Raw genomic sequence first — 17,570 nt, forward strand, 5'->3', positions numbered from 1 at the left:
CTAAGTTGTGGCTCTTGGTCTTCTAATTGTTGTTTCTAGTGTGATTTCTCAAAAGGAGCTTGAATAAGTTATAGTTATTGCTCTTAAGGAGCAACCGATATGTAAATGATCTTAATGTAATAAAATCATTGTTAAATCAGGAGCCAAAAAAATGGTGACTCTACTGAGAAATGTATTGAACTCTCTTAGTAGAAAAACCTTGAGAATCTAAAGGGAGATTCAATACAACAGGAAGAAAAAATGGAGGACATTTGCTTCAGTAGTGGTTTTATTAATTATTTTATATTTCTTCATTATAATCATTCCTGTCATTTGCTACCTTGTCCTTGATAGCAATAACTTTGCAGATCTGAAATAAATTATGGTCCTAAAATCATTTGTGAATATCCCATGTGATTCATCCTTGCAAAGTTTGTTGTCAAAATTTAGAGTTCATATCTAAGCTTTCCTCGACCATGTTAAGCACGTGAGACTTCATAGTTGTTGTCTAACCTATTTGATATACATGTTGTAAATTCTAGATTAGTTGTTAATGTTATGCAAGTTGGTTAAATCTTTTCTCACTAAGTGAGTGGTGACTCAAGTATTTATCTCTGTACTAGTGCACTTTGAAATTGGAAGTATGATGAAGAATACAATAATTGGAGAGAAAAATTGAAGAGTTGATCTATGATTCTTGGCAATGGTTGAAAAAACTATGTGGTGTGCAATGCAAGACTTATAATTTTTGGGTAAGATCTAGATCTCTTTTTATTTTCAACATTGAAGTAGTATATGGGCATCACATATTGATGTATTTTCACTCTCATGAGTTTTTGTTTTCAGGAAAGTAACTTACACAAAGTTATATTCTACATCAAGTTATGTTTGGAAATGAGTGAACTTAGAGAATTGAAATAATGATACCATTTTCATTGATGTAAATTGGAGGGAGAGTAGTACATGAAAAACATTGATTAATGTCAATGGGGGAGATAATTTTGATAGGGAAGATTAATACTTTCATTGTGCATACTAATTATTTGACAAGTTGTAAAGGATGTACCATCTAAGAGTGATGTATTTTTACATTCATGAGAAGCATGAATGGGGGATTAAAAGAAAATAAGAAAGAGATATATTTGGTATTCATTGTACTTAGTTGTTTCTCATCTATGTTGTCATTAATACCAAAGGGGGAGATTGTTAGGATGAATGTTGATGATATTCCTATGGGGCAGTATGTTAACATTGATAGAAACATTATTTAGTACTCATGTGTTGCATTCATGATATATTTTGTCATTGATGTCAACATATGTATTATTTTATGAGGATTATCAAAGTTGTTGGGGAAGATTTTTTTGGCCTAGTCAACGGTCAATGAGCTAGGTTATGTGTGATCAAGATTATATTTAGTAATATGTATAGATGCTTCATCTATGTGTGTGTAAATAAATATGAAGAAATAACAAAGTTGTGCAATGTTTTCTAGAGGCATATTTTAGAGAGAATTTCTAGAAATTGGATACTAGTAAATTGATTATCTCTTTCAAAAGACATGGAATTTGGTTAAAAGAGATTTGAGGATGGTCAAAGACATGTTCAAGATGCTATATGTTATATGGAAAAAATAGATGTTTATTCTGTGAGGTCTAGCAAAGACAATTTAGAAGATTTTTCTTATGAGCCGACTATTGCAAATATGTTTGAAGGAAGAGTATAATTGTAATGTAACATGTAATGTAATATTTTAATGATGTCCTATATTATTATTATTAATTGGGAAAGCCTAAAAGTTGACTCAATACTTTTTATTAGGACTTTGTATAAAGGAAATAATATTTCCTTATGGTAAATCATCATATGTGGTCATGTGCATTGTGATGTTTGGTTATGCAAACTTGAACATGAACTTAGCTATGAGAAAAATAGAGATTCATGTTGAGGATTTACAATGAGCTTCAAAAAAAATTGTATTTGCAAAGGATTTTTTATTTAGATAGTTTAGATCTTGGATATACTTATTTGGCAGATTACTTGGTGAAGACTTCTTGAGGCTATTTGGGAAATGAGTTCAATTGTCCTCATTCAAATCCTAATAGGGTTGGCACATTTCCTAATAGGGTTGAAATATTCTAACAGTGATTCAAAGTCTCCTAACAGAAACTCTATGTACTGATTGTCCTTCATTGACTCCTAACAAGGTCTACCCTTTCACAAGGAACATTTAAATTAGTACATTATCTTGTGGGCATCATTTCCACTAGGTTTTTACCTCTAATCAAGGTTTTCCATAGATAACATATCTGGTGTTGTTGTACATGGTTATCTCTCTATGGTTTTTGTATCTAGTGTTTACATATTTCAAATTTAATAAAGATGTTGGAAGATGTTTTAAATTTACAATTGATTAACCCCACTCCCCTCCCTAGTTATCTTGGTATACTTTACTTTATAACAAATTCCTCCTTTTAGTTGGGAGATTTGAAGTATAATGAATAATTTGATCTCACCAAGCATGGACATTTCAAATACTTTCTTCATGGATTCATAAAATTTAGTACTCATGAAATGCCTCTCCCATTTGATTTTTATAAGTCATCCTAAAGGATACAACCTTGTTGATCTTTCTTTGTGAGTGATCTTGATTGGGACCTGTGAGTGGTCTACACCCTTTTTGGTGATTTGATTATATTCTTGCATCATATGGTTGATTAATCATATGCCTAATTTATGAGATTATGATGTGCTAGATGCTTTCATTGAGTTTTGTGCCAATGGTTACCTAGCTTGATCTAGTGTCACGATATTGGTCTATGATTATCTTGAGATGTGAATAGTGGTTTCACTATATATTTTTTGTTGTAGCAATGTTTACTCATGTGTTTATCCATGTTGACTTATATTTTTGTAGTGTCATTTATATTTTTAATTAATTGATATTACTTTTATTATTCAATGCTTAAAATAATTAGAAGATGAGTTATCCACTTTGGATTTATATATTTATGTTGTGCAAATATTTATCTTGTCTCTTTCAGTAAATTTATGCAAATGGATTAATTAGTGATTATTTAAATGAGTTTAACTAGATGACTTATTATGTTATTTCATGTAATTGTTTCTTTAGCTATCATATATTGTGCATCTACACTTGATTGTTTTTGTTTATTGTGTAGGACATATATCCCTAGTAGTGGCACATGGACCTAGATTTGGAAACAATGCACCAGTATGCTAGTTATGTAACAATTTTGGTCATATAGCAAGATTTTGTAGAATTGACATGAGGAACAACATAAAGAATCCAAACTTTAGAAGGAATATGAACATGAATACTAGAAAGAATGATGACAATAGTGACAATTGGAAAGATAACTATTTGTCAAAGTTAGAGATCCATCAATTTCACATGTAGTGTTGAAAGAATAATCAAAGGAAGCACTTGAAGGACAATTGAAGTCAGTTGTAGTGATCAATTCATCCTACTTAATTTTTACCTTTTATGTTGAGTAAATTTCATCCTGGTATGGGTGATGTATCTATTATTATTATTTTAATCCTTTAGTAAGTTATAAATCTAAATTCATTACTCTTCGTGATTAAATTCCTGAGTGTGTATGTGCATTTAGGAATATGTAGTGGTCACAGATGTTATTAAAGTATTTTCATTTATAGTTTAATGATAATTTTATATTTGATTTAATTTATTTTAATCTATTGGCTAAATTCTCATAGTTGAATTCCAAGCAATTGGAATTTCCAAATTAATTTGGGTTAAGGGACCTAATTATATTATTTTATTTAATAATCTAATTTCTATGTCACTTTGTAAAACTGCATATATTGGCTAATTAGTGAGTTGTTGTCACTTTGAAATTTAGGACTTTGGAAAAAATACTCCAAAAGCCCCTTGTGAGTATTTGGGAATTTATTCTTTGTGTTAGCTATGCTTGTGGGATCATATTGAGGATAGGCTCATTGGATTTAGAGTGGGAAACTCCTCCTTTTCTAAGACTTTTGTCAACTTTGGCACCTTTGTTATGTTTTGGCATTAGTTCCCATTTACACCCTTCTAACTTTGAGGTAGGGATTTTCTATTTTAATAGTTTTTGTAATTTGTTTCCTTATTGGGATTCATATTGAATCCATACTCCCATATATAAACTAGTTGTGCAAGTTTGGTATACTTGTATTGTTTTTTGTATTTCTCATATGCAACCCTTACATTAGTATTTTGTGATTACATTTGTGAAGTTGGTTGTGCCCATACATGAGCATGTGTTTGTGCATATGATAGGATCTTGTGAGATATGAACTCTTGGATACATGCCAGTTGAGGGATTTTTTATTTGGGGGTTGGGTTGGGAACTCATTATATGATGAGAATGGGTATTTAGGGTATATATGTGGAGTGCCTTCTCTCATATACCCCATCCTAGAAGAGGCCAATGAAGTAACATTAATAGGTTCTAATAAGTGAAAACTAATTTAACTAATTGGTAAATAAAAGTAATGAAAGATAAGATTATAGAATACATGGACTCCTGAGGGAAATGATCAAAGGTATTTGTCTGGCTTCCTAAAGGAGTTAATCAAAGGCATGATATCTTTACAATGTAGGGATTTGATCAAAGATACATTCTAAGGCTAACATCTCAAGGGAGTTGATAAAACTCTCGAGCTACTTGTGATACCTAATGGCAAGTAATGACACTCCACTAGAATCTCTATATAGTTATCCTTAGTGGGTTTGACCAATAACCTATTGTACTACATTATCTTCTTGAGCATACAGATGTTGGTATCATTTTTTTCTTGGCATGTGTGTCATCCATGGGTGGCCTTTTTATGTAATTATGGTCAAGTCATTATCTTCATTAGCATGGTAGGAGTGGGCCTACATGTACATCATGGTTGGGAAGTGCAACTACCTATACCACTACTAGGGACCAGTGTAAAAAGATGGTCTACTTCTAGTTTGAGGTTGGTGTTGGGTGTTCACTTCATACTTTAGTGTATTCAAATTATGTTCACTTATGATTTATGCTTTAATATTGGATGCATTTGCTGTAATGTTTAGATGGCTCTTATTATGTTCCATGATCCATTCACTTATTTGATGTTGTATCTTATTTCTTAGTTGATGTTTCTTACAACTACTTTGGATTTGTGATGTTATTAGTAGATTGGCATGCTATATGAACTTATTCATGTGATTTTTTTCCATGGTTTATTGGTAAGAAAGATCTCATAAGACGAAACCAACAATCTTGTTGGAAATTTGAGATTTCATGTTGGGGGGTATGGTTAGGGCCCTTGAGGTCTCATGATATCATTATGGTAGGGAGGAAATGAGTATGGTTGATTTTATTTGGTTGTGTATTTTTTTGATAGATTCATTTTTACTATGAGGTTGCTCATGTTCATAATTTATTTTTTTACTATGAGGTTGCTCATGTTCATAATTTATTTTGATGTTTTGGTTTAGATAGTTAGATGTTATCATGATTTGCATGTTATCATGATTAGAGTTTTGGTTTCTTATTGATCTCTTTATGTGTAGATATAGTACTCCCTATTGTGGAGTTATCTTTCATTTCATGTCATACATTGGTGTCAATGTGCTTCTTTAATTTATTCTTTAGAGCACCTTCCTATTGCTTATCTTGATAACTAGGATCACCTACTTTTCCTAGGTTGCATTCCTTTGCATGGCATTAATTATGTGCATGGATACTAGTATTTTATCTTGTTCATTTTGTAGAGATATTTGATATATATTTTTATTTATTTTCAATAGATTGAATTAGAGTTTGGACACAAAATTTATGGCATCCTAATTTTAACACATTTTGAATAGACCCAATCAAAATCTAGACACAAACGTTATGGTCTCTTGAGTGAAGCCAATTTTGGTTGCTTGCTAAATCTCATATGAGAAAATACTTATCATGTGTTTACTCGCATGGGGAATAGTATTTACTCATATGGAAAGGTGGGAATCCTTGTACAAGACCCCTCTGATGTGAAAGCTTGTAAGAAAAAGAATGGGCACTTTTGCACACTTCCAAAAGATAAAATTTAGTGTTATAGATACCCTTTTTGGTGTTACACCTTCCTAATCTATAACACTCCTGATATCTATGCCTCCTTTTGATTTCTTTTGAGTTTCCTTTTCTTTCTTATATTGCAATTGGTAAATTGACTTGTATGTAATAAATACTTAGGAACTTTGGATTTGGGATTTAAATGAACCTTGATCACGATGTTAGATTAGGTCATGAGATGAACTTTGTATGAGTGATTTTGACTAATGGAAATGGATTCATTTGTAATAGATGAATTCTTGGAGATCTTTGGTGGCTTGATTATTAGACATTTTTTCCATTCTCTTTTATATTTACAGTTGCATGTATCTATGTTTTATCTTTAAAAAAAACATGTTAGTCTATTTTTATCCTAGTTTCTAAGGACCCTTGGGCAGGGCATTATAACTCAGCTTATCATCTTCGCAAAAGATGATATTATCCAAAAAAATCCATAATTAGAAAAACATTTTTCTATTTCTTTCTTCATATATACATTTTCTTTTTCACTTGTTCTTAGAAAGTCTATCACACCATGCTCTAGGTGCATGTTTCAATCCATATAGAGATTTCCTTAATCCACACACTTGATTTTTGTCTTCTTTATTCTTAAACCCTTTGAGGTGTTTAATGTGCACTTCCTCCTCTAGAACACCATCTATAAATGTGTATTCTACATCCATCTAGTACACTTTGAAGTTCCTATATGCAAAATTTTATAGGATTATCATGTCTCCTTCGAATCTTGCCACTTGTGCAAAGATTTCTACATAGTTTGTGTCTTCCTCTTATGCATATCCTTTGAAAACAAGAATAGCCTTGTTTCTAACTACTTCTCCATCCTTGTTCATCTTATTTTGGATCACCCACTTTGTTTCAATGACATTATTTTCCTCTAGTCATGTTAGCAAGGTCCATGTATCATTCTTTATTATTTGTTTGATCTCTTCCTCCACGACCTTTCTCCAATATTCATCTTTGAGAGCTTTTTTTGTAGCTTTGGGCTCCATGTGCAAGAGAAGACATACTATCTCTCTTGAATTTATTATTTTCATCACTTCAACATATTTATCTCCAATGATTTGATGACTAAGTGATGTCTTCTTACATATTTTTCTAGCACTGGTTTCCCTTCACATGCTTCTTATCTTTGATCTTTAGGATGAGAAACTTCTATATGAGCTAGTACAACTTCTTATATAGCTTCTAATTCCACCTATACTCTCTTCACTATATCATTATTATAATATTATTAAAAATAAAATTAGTATTTCGTTTCTTTCTTGATTTCTTCTATGTTCTTTGTAGAGAAATCATCTATCTTCACAATGGTAGATTCCACAATCTTATTTCTCTAGAGGTTCAAACATTGGTATGACTTTATTTTGGTAGAGTATCCTAGAAAGATACCCTCATCACTTTTAGGTTAAAAATTTCCTCGGTATTCATCTCTTTTGATGTAACATTTGCTTCCAAATACCTTGAAGCAACTGATAGATGGTAAGTGACCAAATCACAATTCATAGGGAGACGTATTTGTTTCCTCCTTCACATATACCCTATTTAAGGTGTATATAGGTGTTCTTATAGAATCTCTCCAATAAATTTGTGCAACAATATTTTGAATCATCAGTATTCTGTCACAATCTATTATTTTCTTATTCCTCTATTTAGAAACACCATTCTACTGTGGTATCCTAGGAGCTAAAATATGTCTTCTAAATTCATTATCCTAGCAGTAAATATCAAATTATTATGTGGTTAACTCACCTCCTTATTCTAATCTCAAGCATTAATTTTAGATAACTAAGAGAGTGGGTGAATTAGTTATAGCTAGATATCCTATATGCCTTAAAAATACTTTTATACCACCTTGAACAATTTAATCTTTCAGATCAATAAATCAGTAACCATATTGCACATCATCATTCAAACTTATAATAACTTCAAATCAAACTATTTTCCTAGTGTTTCTTAATATAAAAAGTATCAAAGTAATCATCTAACTTATATCAAGTTGCAACATTAAATAGTTAACATGAAATAAAATTGAAACACAATAAGCATTCACACATTTGACACAATTATTTAATATGGAAACCTTGTAAAATCACCTAGGACCCAACAACCTTGATATTTTCACTCTTCTAAGGTTATCTCTATTAGGATCTAACCTTGTTAAAGGTTACATGCACATTTTTAGTGTGATCTTGTTAGAGGGTTTTCACTAAAGATCGTCTAGACCTTATCACTCCTTAAAAATTTTGAAAAGTAGAAAAGTCTAAAGGAATTACAAACATCACTATTTAATGTTACCATTTATGATTTCAAAGACTTGTTAGGTCCACTTGGTTAAGATATTTTTTTGCTACAATGATAAGAAAGTAACAATAAAATGATCTATTAGGTGTTAGCACTACCTTTTTTGTTCAAATCTTTGCATTTCTTATCTCTTCCTTTTGATCCCTTTTTAGCGTATTCACATACTTTACACTTCCACTTAGCACTTCCTCTACTCCATCTTTATTCTATTATTCTTATTAGGTCATCTTATCTCTTCTTTTAACTTCAACCACATTTAGCAATGATAAACAAAAAGAAACTTATTGTTCCTCTCTTTAAAAAGATAAATTTTTTCATTATAGAATCTTCTAGAGTTTCATACTTAATTACAATCATAGATCTCCATCAACTTCACATTTATTGAATCTAGATACTTGGGAAATATACTTTTACTTTGAACTTTGTGCTCTAATTTAAATTGTTAAATCTTCTCCATTATATCTTCTTTGAATTACTCTAGACATTAATCTCATAACTAATTTCATTTTTATCCTTGAAACCTCTCAAACATTCATTATTTTCACCAAATTTCAGCATTGTATCAATATTTTACAAACTTGTTCATCTTGTTCATGCTTGGTGATCATTACAACTTTCTTAGTCAATACTTGATTCAGTTACACTATGTTCCTTCACTTCTTTCTCATATGCTCAGTGACAACTATAGTACAACTCTATTAATATTGTATTCCTTCATTCACAAATAGAACTATCTTGTATATAAATCTTTCTAAAGATCTTGTAAATAAATCAAACCAGCATTATGTTGTCATAGTCTAGCTCAATCAAGAGCCCATTGAATACCATACACTTATCAACACTTATTTTAGTAGACTTTCTTCAAATCATATTCTATAATCAAATGATATGGCACCCTATTGAATTAGTGTAATTTCTAACCAATTAAGACTTGATATCAAAGACAACAGAACAATTGATATGACTCTTACACATACATTAACAAAATGATTTTTTTGGGGATAACATTTCAATGCTATGTCAATATCTCTTTCTACTTCTATCTTGTAGGATTTGAACATGTGGATGGCTTCTGACTTTTCTTTCAAATAGACAATCTACATAATTTTGAAAAAAATCATCAATAAATAATGTAAAATATTTTTCACTCGATACTCTCTTCATCCTCATGGGATCATATAAGTTAGTATCGACTAGATCTAGAACTTGTTTAGAAGTAAATGACAAGCTAGAGAAATTAGAGCTTGCCAACTTTCCTAGTTAACAATATTTATGCATAACATTGTCTAGTTTAGTAATTAGAGCTATACCATTTACAAATTCTTTTCTTTCTACCTTAATAATGCTTTCAATGTTTACATAACATAGCCTTCTATTCTACAACCAAATATTGTCATTCTTAGAAATCAAGTATTTATTTTCAAAATCATTGAGGTAGAAATTTTTTACCTCTTCTTTGATTATTCTCATAGCTAAGAGCTTACCTATTTTATTAAGTATTCTATAAGACCCTTTGTTTAAATTTAAACCTATAACCTTTATCCATTAGTTGGGATACACTCAACAAGTTATATTTTAAATATTCTACTAAATATACATGTTTAGTGAATTTATTTAGGGCTATAGTACCCCTACATACTATTGTACATTATGAGTTATTTCTAAACCTCACCATCCCTTCATAATAGCCTTCTACCTCATGGAACTTTCTATTGATCTTAGATTGGTTTTGACAATTGAGTGTTAACACACTTAAGCTTTTTACTAAGTTCAAGTTGAGCTAGTAACATATGTTGAGTATAATGTGTATAGATGTTGAGTTGCAATGAGTTTCAAGTCACTCATGTGTCGAGTAAATCAAGTGTTGAGTAAATAGCAAGTGCCAAGCAGTTCAAGTGCCGAGTGAATAGTAGATGTCGAGAAAGTTCAAGTGCCAAGCCAAATAGAATTATAGTATGCACTGAGAGTTAGTATTAACAAGTGTCAAGTAACACAGAATTGACCTAATTTTTTGTGATAGCACAAACAATTATGTAAACTATTTTTGAGCCAACATATGGATAGCTCTTGAGTCTTTGAAGATAAGATTGAATCTATTTGGATTTTCTATGTGATCAACATGCAACCAATTAGAAAAATGGAAGGAATTGAGCGGGAAAAATAGATAAATCTCAATCATAAATTCATACCTAGCCCTAAGCCACCAAAGTATTTAAAAGGGAGACAAAGCCCCATAATTCATCATGAGAGAGAGAGAGAGAGAGAGAGAGAGAGAGAGAGAGAGAGAGAGAGAGAGAGAGAGAGAGAGAGCATTAGAGAATGCATGCAAGAAGGTGATGCTAGGGAAGATTTGAAGGAAGTTAAAAGGGGTGAATTGATCAGTATACATTCAAGGTGACTTAGAAGAAGGAAAAAATTATAGAATCAGTTATTAGAATAGAGGATCGAGGATACAACAATTTCATATCAGATTAGAAAGGATCAAGATGGACTGAATTGAGATCTAAAATCAGCAATATTAGATTGCAAGTTTATCAGATCAAACATTCTACTCTACTTTCTAACAACTATATTATTAAGGTTGACTTAACAGTCATTATGAAATCCTTTAATAGGGTGACATTCCAAGTGAGTGTTCTAAAGTCCTTTAGCTAGGCACACTTTTAATAGGGTGGAATCTAAAAATCCTTTGTAAGCCTTCAACAGGTAGGCCTTTCATAGGGAAGATCATGAGAATGGTCAAATTATGTAACCTTAACAAGTGAGCTTTATTACTGCAGTAGTAAAGAAAATTGGGTGTCATCCCCACCCCAATTTTAACTTCTCATTGGAGGGTTTCTAGGTAATCATATTTGGTGTCAAGTGTTTATGTGGATGCATTTACTTTGCATGTTATTTCAATATGTCTATGCATGCATTTTTTTAAATTTAAAATTTGTATTGATTAGAGATTAGTACTTCTGATTCACCCGCTACTCTCAGAAGTATACATTTCTTATTTTAATTTCCAACAATTTGTATCAAAGCATAGTTCTCCTTAGGAGAAGCCTTAAAACTTGGGGAAAAGATCTTGAGATGGAGGTTTACAAGTTGTGAAAGACCATTGAGAACTAGGAGATTCAGATACATCTTTTATTTCAACAATTGAATGAAGCTAGAGATGCCTCGAGAAGTTCACTAAAGAGAAGGAAAGAGATTGGTATGGAAAAAAATGAAATTCAATACAAAGAGATTGACACCACAAAGTTATTTGTAAATGGTAACTCTTGTAAATTTGATGCAAAAATTGTAGATCTCATGGATAAGAATAGAGTATAAGATGATGAGATCAAAAATCTCAAGTTGGAACAAGAATCACAAGCTATATTGCTATGTGAGGTGATAGAAAAAAAGAAGAAAGCTATAGAAGACAAGAGAATTTTGGCAAACAGATTGGAAGAAAATCAACAGAGCTATCTAGGATCTCAAACATGCAATTGGACACCCTAAGCCAAATGATGAATGCTCATCCAATGTCAAGGATATTGAGATAACTACATTGAAGTTACATAATGAGCAATTGTAAAATGACTTGAAAAGAGAAAAGGAGTTTGCTGAAATTTTCAACAAGACAAATGCAGCCATCAAGTACTTTGAGCAACTACTGAAATCCCCTAGATCCAATAAAGAAACATCAAGATTGGAATACACAAGAACTAAAGAAGGAGAAACATCCAAAGCTGCTAAGGAAAGAACCAAAACCTACTTGTCATCATTGTGGAAAGAAAGGACACACAACTAATGTTTGCAAGAGAAAGAATGCTAGTCAAAATGCTAAGCCAAAGAACATGACACATTGTCACAAGTGCAACAAAAAAGGCCATCAAGCACATGAATGTAGAACCAAAACCATGCATGCACCAAAATTTGAAGGACACTACTACAATTGTCAGAAGTTTGGACACAAAACCTTTGAATGCAGATCCAAGTGCACATGGCCATCAAACAAGGGAAGAAACCATGAAAATTCCTATAATTGGGATTACAATACAAGACATAGCTTTCATTATTGTCAAGAATATCGACACATCACTAAGAATTGCATAAGAACACATTTCAATGGTAGCTACAATAGATGGTTGAGTCAAACTACATGCTTTAGTTGTTTGAAGACTAGTCATATCAGCAAGCATTGCCCAACAAGGACAAAGGTACCTAACTAAGAGTTCAACAAGGGAAAAGGAAAGGTAGATGTTGAGCACATCAGAGGAGAGATGAACAAAACATGGAGGAAGAAAGATGGATGCAACACATCAAATGAAGGGATCACTTCAGTGGAAAGTTCAAGTGAACACATCTCATTAAACTAACAAAAAAAGAGGTATGTGGGACTGATATTTAAATTCTTCATCATACATCAGTTCCAAGATAAAGTTAGTGCTGACAAGGAAAAATCAACATAAAAATAGATGCAAGTCAACAAGGAAAAACCAAAGGTCAAACTTTAAGTTTTCATATTATTACTGAGTGTGAAAAGTTTTTTTCAATTGCTAAGTAAAATTCTAGTGTGTGCCGAGTTGTCAACCAAATTCAGTTGAAACTTAGTTAGTAGAAGCCACTAAGTGAAGGAAATTCCTATTAAAGCTAAGTAAGGGTAATTCTAATAGCTACCGAGTGATGGGAAAATCAATGGATAATGAGTGAAATAGAAATTGCATATAAGTCAACTTTACAATTATATAAGCACCATGCATTAAATGTGATGTTTTGAAAGGGTACAAGGTAGATTTTCACTCATTTTTCATCATTTTGAACACATAGAAAGAGCGAGTATAGAAAAGAAGTAATTTTCAAGAAAGAACAAAGTATTTGAACAAATTCTAGCAATGATCAAGCATCATTCCATCGATCTAAAGGTACTCTTCACATGTCGATTTACATAGTTACGTAGTTTTATATTTGTTGAAACCCTAGTTTGCAAAATGGCCTCTAGCTCTAGGAATCCTAAGGATAAGGAATCATTTGAAGTATAGTTGGTTAGTAATGAGGTAAAACAACCAAACTTTAGGGCTATTCTAGAGGTTCAATAAAAAATGACCCAACAATTACATTATTAGTCATTCTACCCAAGGTCATAATGGTTCAAGATGTAAGGAAATGTTATAATTGCAAGGTTGGACGAATTGGAGACATAGAAATTTGTGAGACATATGATAAACTATTTGAAAATGGAGTGTTAAAAGAAAAATTCCAAATCATAGAAAGAAAGGGACTAATTCGTGCCCTAGATTTCCCCACTATCTTCAAAATGGAATGGATAAGAATTTTTTTGAGAAGAATCCATGATGGATACCTATGGCTAGAAGGAGGACATATAAAACTATTAAAAAGGATTATAGGATATAGGATATCCAACCCTAGAATAGCCCAAGACCCTAAGGAGTGACTCAAAAGAAGTAAATGAGAAAAATACAAGGGCAAAGTGGAACAAGAGAGGAATGACAATAGATACCATCAAGGATCCACTTCTTGAATTTGTAGTGATGGTCATAGCTCACAAATTCTATTACTCAAGCTGAGTGAATAGTGTGTCATGTATTGCAGTTGATGTAGGATACAAGATTGTGTAGAAAGTTCATACTTATGATCTGGCAGAGCTATAGTTGCAGCAAATCATTGAAAGCCTAGGAGCAATAAGGAGATCTAAAAGTGCTCAATGCAAGTTTGGTTCCATATTGATATGCATATTATTTTATGTTCAAAATGAGCTCCCCTCTTTTGGGAAGGTAGGATGGAAGACCAATAGGTCTATGGTAGTACAAATAAATGAATATATTGAAAAATGGGAGACAATTTTGAGTTTTTGATGACTAGTTATTTTGAGGATTTCAAGTAGCCAATGAAACAGAGGTAGAGAATTCATGTTTCTTTGGTGGAGAAGTACTACAATGACATATGTTTATTGGTGGACATTGATTATACCTTTATCTAGGCTATAGTACCTAGAGTGAAATGGCTAAGGCCTTTGGGTTATGAAATCAACATAGATGACACACCAGCTGCCATCATTGCACTACTTGTAGAGGAAGTTGACAAGTTAGCAAAAATATTTGGTAACTTTGATGTTGTCAAATCCAAGGTTGAAATGGAGTTGAAAATTGCCTCAACTCTAAAGAAAAAGGATAAAATGGTAAGAAGCTAAAAGCCAAATTTGGTTTGAGAGCTAAAGATGATGATGAAGAAGAAGAAGAGGAAGAACAAGAGTAGGGTCAAGATATTTTTTCCCTAATCCAAGGTATGCGTGAAGATGAAGAAGAAGAAGGCACTGAGGAGGAAAAAGACAAGGAAGCACCAAAAAAATAAGAAACAAAGAAGAGAAAGGCTAAGACATAGCTTGCAGTTCAGCCAAAGGGTAAGAAAATTGCAAAACCAAGCCCTGCAAAGCCTACTTCTCTAGCCACAAGAGCAACCACAAGGGCCACCACTCAAAAGGCTATGGAGAAAATAAAAGAGAAGAAGAAAGCTACTAAACAAAAAGCTCTAGTATAGAAGAAATTAAGGAGAAAATATATTGCAAAACCTAAATCTGATGATGAAAGGACCAAGTTAGAAGACACAAGTTAGTTCAGAGTGGTAAGTCATGCTTCCAAGTCTAATATTGAAAACATTTGTGATAATTTTAGGGATAATGCAGACTTAACTAGTTTGAAAAATATTGACTTTAATAAATTAAGTAGAGAAGATCAAAATAAGGTTGAGGAATCAATGTATGCCATGATGGAAAAATTCAAGAATACCCCTCCTGAATTTGCCACTACAGTGCACAAATATTTATATTCAATAGTTGAGAATAAATGGCACTATTGCCTAAACATGGAGAAGGAAATAAGAGAGTCTACATTGGCATAAGTGATGCTAGAATTGTCAAAAGGGAAAATAACCAAGGAAAATAAAAAACATGTTAGAAAATTTGTACCCAAGTATAAAGCCTTTAGCATTCTTCAAAATAAGATTGAAGATGTTGTAAAGAAGTCCACTCAAATGTGGAACTTGATATATGGCTTGACTACTATCAAGGAAGGTGAAGAATATTGCTTTAAGGGAAGAAACAATGGAGAAGATGAGGAGAATGACAAGGAAGGTGAAATTGAGAAAGAAAAGGAAGATGACATAGTAGAGGACACACAACAAAAAGGAGATGAAATGGAAATAGTTGAGGAGCAAAAAATAGATCAAATTGTGCAAGACACATAGTTTCCACTATTAAGCCCTCCACATGACACAAACATACTTATAGAGACAATAAAAGTAAAAGATGTTCCTGATAGCTTAGCTCAGAACATCAATCCATTAACTACAAAGGATCTAAATAAGATCCTTGACCAATCCACATTACAAGAAAAATTGTGTTATAATCCAATGTTGGTAAGTGTGGATGCGTTATAGAAAGTAGTAGCTAACATAACCATGGATAAGGTGAATATAGAATAATCACCTTCTACCATCCCTATAGCTACTAATGGTCAACCTCTAGTGCAAACATCAGAGGAGACATCAGGAAAGGTTGACCACATAGCCAAATTTTCAATGATTGAAAAATAAACTAAGACTACAGAGGAGCCCATAAAGGAAAAAATAGGACAAACATAGGTATCTGTACCTACGACACAAACACAAGGTGCACCAAAACTAATTATGATTGATCAAGGAAGGTTAGAAGAAGACAAGGACATTCCAAAGGAAAAGGAGAAGGAAGCCATTCAAATATTGACTAGTTTACCAACAACTAATACTCCTACCAAAGTCCTTCAAAAGTTGAGCACTGATGCAATGCCACTTCAAGTTTCAGCACTAGGCTTGAGCTCCACAAAGGTTACAAGGGTACTTCACTATGGAGACCCAACATTAGATGAGGAAATAGTTATACCAAAATATAACTATTTAAACATGAACCTTGAATAGATCAATGAGATGCAAGAGGCATTAGAAAGGAAGAAGAACTAAGAAATACTCAAAAAGGAGTATAAGTGAAGGAAAGCACTACATGAGATCAAAGACATATTTTTGGATGCATTCAACTTGCAAACACTTAATGAAACCAAACCAATATTGAAACAATTGTTAGAAATTGTTGAACAAGTGACAACTAAAGACCAGGAAACCAATACAAAACTCATGGAATGGTCTGAAAAGAAGTTTCAAGGACAAGTAAATGAAAATATATCTAGTGGATTAACACTATCAAAGTGTAATTGGCTACAAAGATAGAAAAAGTGAAGAAGGTACTTGAGAATATATTCTCATTGTACACCAAATTGTGTGACCCCACACTCTTCACATAAGAAATGAGCCAAAGGATTATGAGTTATGAGAGAAACTTGAAAATATTTGATATGCAATTACCACAAAATCTAGCTCAAAGTGAGAAGCACTTTCATTCCATGTTTCACACACAAAATGAACTAGTTGTATTAACAACAAAAGAGGCTAATACGAGAGCCAAGCTAATCCAAATTCAAGCCTCCCTAACCCCTCACATGGAGATACTACAAAAAGAACTAGCCTATGCTGAAATAGTACTCAAGAAAGATCCTAATATTTCAACATTGGATGGTTTAGTTCACCTTGCAGTAGAGACAACCATCCAAATCAAATCACTAGATGTTGCAATAGAAACTGGGATGCTACTCTCAATATTATAATGAAAGTAAATAAGAACTTCTTGGATAAATACACACTTAGTGTATAGACCCTTTGACATCAATGTCAAAAAGGGGGGAGAAATATTAACGGAGAGATATATGCAAGGGGGAGACATGTAAAAGGGGGAGTAAATAGAAAGAAAGTAGAAACAGGGCATATCAGAACATATCAAACAAAGAGTAGATTAGCAAGAGGAAAATCTACTCAGAGAGATTTTGGATAACTTAGGGGGAGTCACAAACATTTTGAGGTATATAGTTCATTACAAAATTTTGAACAAATTTGAAGTTTTGTATATATGTCAAATTGGATGTATATTATACTCTAGGAGATTATATTCATCATGTATAGTTAAGTGTTTTTTCCACTCATGTCAAAGGGGGCGATTGTTGATCTCAAATTGGTTTTGACAATTGAGTGTCAACACACTTAAGATTTTTATTGAGTTAATGCTGAGCTAGTAACATATGCTGAGTATGATGTGTATAGATGTCA

The sequence above is a fragment of the Cupressus sempervirens genome, chromosome 2 (assembly GCF_028749045.1).
Source record: "Cupressus sempervirens isolate cs-2001-9-10 chromosome 2, ASM2874904v1, whole genome shotgun sequence".
NCBI lineage: Eukaryota > Viridiplantae > Streptophyta > Pinopsida > Cupressales > Cupressaceae > Cupressus > Cupressus sempervirens.